This window comes from Tenrec ecaudatus, chromosome 10, assembly GCF_050624435.1.
Source record: "Tenrec ecaudatus isolate mTenEca1 chromosome 10, mTenEca1.hap1, whole genome shotgun sequence".
NCBI lineage: Eukaryota > Metazoa > Chordata > Mammalia > Afrosoricida > Tenrecidae > Tenrec > Tenrec ecaudatus.
In genome coordinates, this window is record NC_134539.1 from 138,120,665 (window position 1) to 138,124,961 (window position 4,297).

Genomic DNA, 4,297 nt, shown 5'->3' on the forward strand with positions numbered 1-4,297 from the left:
TGGTTTCCATCGGGGACTGGGTGGGGGGGGCTACAAGGCAAGTTTGGCGCCAGTTACAATCCCTTCCTGAAGCCAGTCTCCTGCCCCGGCCGTCTTTCTTGCTAGCACTGCATCAGGATGTACAAGTGCATGGAGACCGTCAGCCAGGAGGCTCTGACCAGTGTTTCTGTTTTTAGCGATTTCTGGGGCCTTGAGTCACAAACACTCTCTTAGGAGCCAAGGAGCCACCCCTCACAATCCCCATGTAAAATGAGTCGATGACAGCTATGCTCCAGAAAACCTGTGTCGTACAAGGGGGCTTCAACCAGTTCACGGGGCGGGGGGGGGATGAGATTGAACGAGAGTGGCATTTTTCTGACACACCCTTCTCTCGCTTCTGTATCCATTCAGATGCTATTCCGCGTGAGCCCAAGTTGCTTATTCAACTCGCTCTGCCTTGTGGCTTGGTGAACCTCCCAAAGGGCACCCCACCCCCATGGGGCAGAGGGACCCTCCCCCAGGGCCATTGGCCGAGGCCGCGGGGACAGGGGTGAATGGTGTCACCCATTCCAACACCGCTGCTTTCTTCTCCCTTCCCACAGACAGCCCATTCCGGGCTCGCTTCACTTGCTCAGGGGTCTGGGTGTTCCCCTCATTGGCTCTGCAGGCAGTTCTTTCCTTCCACGCGGTGTTCACATTCCTCTGCCCAGTCTGCCCGCGGTCTATACTTCACTGCTCTGGGAAAACCAAGTAGCGATCCTTCCCCCTAAACACACAGACACCCCTGAAAGAAAGGAGCATGTTTCTGAGTTGGGGGCACCCATTCAAACAGCTGTGTCTCCATCAGTCTGTTCTGAGCTTTTCTTCCGGCAGCTGGAAGCAGAACTGGGACCCGGTGTTGCCCGGTTGTCATGGCTGACGAAGCAAAACTGGAATGAAGACATGCGTGTACTCGACAATTAACTAGACTTGGGAAGAATGAGGCAGGTGACCTGCTAGAAATGTACTTTCCCACTTAGACAACGAGGGCAGTGTGTCTCCCACAGCCCTGGAACAACAAAGCCGAGTCCCCACCATCCCCTCAAAACCAACCAGGCCGAGCAAGAATCCAGTCTTCCTCCTCAGGATCCTGAGAGGGTTCACGAGGCTCCCGTGTCCCTTGTTGCGGGTTTTCTCAGTCCAGTGATCTGGTACACCCATCTGACAGATTAGGGTCTCTCTGATTTCGCAGCATTAGCCATGACTGAACCAGTTTGAATGCGTTAAAAGTATCTGCCGCCCTTGTGCGAAGTCCCCGGCTTTGGCCGAGAGCCAGGAGTGACTTTGCCTGTACCAATGCTCTTGTGAGCACCTTCCCTGTGCTCTTTGCCAAAGAGAAACAAGAGGAAGGACACTGAGAAGCTTCATTTCAGGGGGGTCTGTATACGGCTCCCCTTCAGAAGACATAGACCTCCACCCAGTTAGCCTGGGTCTCTAGCAGGGCAGTTCCACTCCCAACCTGGGACGCGGCGTCACCAGGTGGAAAGCAGGAAGCCCAAATGAGCTGGTGTTTGAGTCCCTGCCTTGCCAGACAGCCATGACATTGGTCAGGGAGTCTGTGTGCAGGGGACGGGGAACCAAACATTAGGGGATCGATTCTCAGTCACGAAAAGACAAATACTGAGCAATTCCACTTAGCTGAAGGATCCAGAATAGGGATGGTCTAGAGATCAAAGTTTATTCATGGCTACGAGGGGCAGGCGGCAGGGAGGAGGAAAGGTGGATTCAACGGTGAGGGGACACCACACTGTTGCTTAAGGGGACAGAACAATTTGAGATCAGACAAGGGCAACAGTTGAACCACATGAGCATGATTAACATGACAGTGGACATGGGAAGGATGTCGTAATGGCAGCGATTTTGCTGCCTGTATGTTTACCACAATTTAGTAAAAATAATAATAAACTGAGCCCTGGGGAGGGGGACATAGGACATATGTCCCCATGGGTTCGTACCCCACTTCTGGTACCAAATGTGTTAGACAGGGTTCTCTAGAGTAACAAAACCAGAACACTAATAAATATATACACACACACAGATAGACATATAGCATAAGAAATAAAGTTTAAAAAAAAAGAAATAAAGTTAATTAAATTATAAAGCAGTACAAATGGCTTGGTGCAACTCACGCCTGTGAAACAGTCGTGAGACACTGGCAGTCCTTCAAGTCCTGAGGGCCGCTGGGTCGTCCTCTGTAGAGCAAGTCAGGCAGCAAACAGCAAGGCAGGTCACCAACAGTCAAATACAGGGTCCGACAGTCCCCAGCTCAACAGCTGTAAATTCCAATGGTGTGGCAAAGCAGGTCTTGAAGGAACCTCAAATTACAGCGACACAGTCCACGGGTTGGGTGTCCCACAGGTAGTGTAGCTTGCAAATTGAGCCACAGAACAAGCAAGGCAGCTGCACACTGGTCCGATGATCAAAGAACAAGAGACAAGACAGGCGAGGCTCGCAGAGCCGTTTATCTCTCTGCCCTTCAACTAATCCCACATGTGTTCATCAGCCAGGATGGCAGAATAAACTACCTCAATCCATCCCTTGCCAACTTGGCACCTGTACACAATTCTTTAGCCATATCTAATTTCCGGATATTAATGAAATCACACTTTACTGAACATCAAACTCCTATCATACATATAAATGAAAACACAGAGTCCAATTGTATCTGATACATGAACAAAGGAAAGATATTCAATAAGCACATATTAAAAAATACACTGACAATTACAAACTTCGCTTTTGCAATTGATCACATGGGCCTGGTACCTCAGTGGACTGGACGCAGTTACGACCGCCATTTAACAGATAAGGAGACTGAAGGTTGAGAAGCAAGCGAGTTTTCCCAGTCATTAAGTAAAAGAACCAGAGTTTCTCTTAGCAGCAATTCTGAAACAGAACCACATGAACACATAAAATGTGTGAATGATCACATGGTGTATAATTACAAGAATTGTGTTGTTTCTAAAAGAAACAGAAAACCACCAGCAGCAGCCAGTCACCCTCCCCACCCCCCTCCCACCCCACCTCCCTCCCGAAGCCTACACTGTCCTTTATCCGTGACGCTCCTGCTTTCATCAAGTGACCACCTGTAGACGCGCGATGCCAGGCTTGCTCGCCGGGCCCGCGGAACCCTGAAGCCATGCTCTTACCTACGGCGTCAGACTTCCTCTTGTTCTCTTGCTTCTGAAAGATGAAGCAGTCCGTTGATGGTGGGTGCCGCATGGCCTCCCGTTCACAGCAGCCCCGTGTGACAGAGCAGTGCCCCCGGGACAGAGTGCAGCCCAGGTGTTTCTGCTGAACCGCGGGGGTGGGGCTTAACTGCCAGACTTCCAGTCCAGCCGGCTGCTTAACCGCTGCGCCACCAGTGCTCCTTGTTTCAGATGTCAATGTCTACTTTCTTTCGCGGGTGTTGCTAAATGCACATACATGTCTTTCCATGGGTTGAGTCCTTGTGACTTTTCCCGTGGTCTTTAATCCTGCTTTCTGCCTTGAAGGCTAACCTGTCTGACACGGCTCCGGCTGCTTTCCTTGTTCATGGTAAAACTTTCCCACCCCTTCACTGCCTCAGCGTCAGACTGGGGGCATCTTTCTACCATGCATTTTTCTGGCTTCCTGACCTATTTGCAAAGTCAGATGCTTTTTGGTTTGAAGCGTTCGACTGTGAAAAGATTTGGAAAAGAGCAAGTCCTGGTCAAGCCGCAAACTGACTTCCATTCTCCTCAAATTAACAAAAGGAAAAAGCTAAACTGCTGCCATTGAGGGGGTTTCAACTGACAGTGACCCTGCAGGACAGAGTAGAGCTGCCCCCTAGGGTTTCCAAGGCTGTAAACCCACATGGCTCTGGACAGCCTCTCTTCTCCAGAGCAGCTGCTGGGTTTGAACCACCAGCCTTGTGGGTAGCAGCCAGTACGTAAGCTGCAGCACCCCAGGGCTCTTCCCACTATCCTTAGGTAACTGCGTGTCAGCGGAGTTTACATCCATCCATCCATCTCTGACTGACGTGCTCAGCTATGAACTGAAGGCTTGGAGGTCCACCCAGAGGAGCCTCAGAAGAAAGGCCTGGTTACTACTTCTGAAAACACAGCTTCTGAAAACCCTAAGGCCTACAGTGCTCCTGGAGCATACACCCACGGGGGCTCTCATCCTCTGACAGGAGGGTGGAGTAACACCGTGCTCACGCAGAGGCCCACATGAGAAAATGGTTTACTGCACGGAGATGCAAACACACCGGCCTAGACTGTACACGTGAGTCAGATAAACGTGCGAGTCCCACACTCGG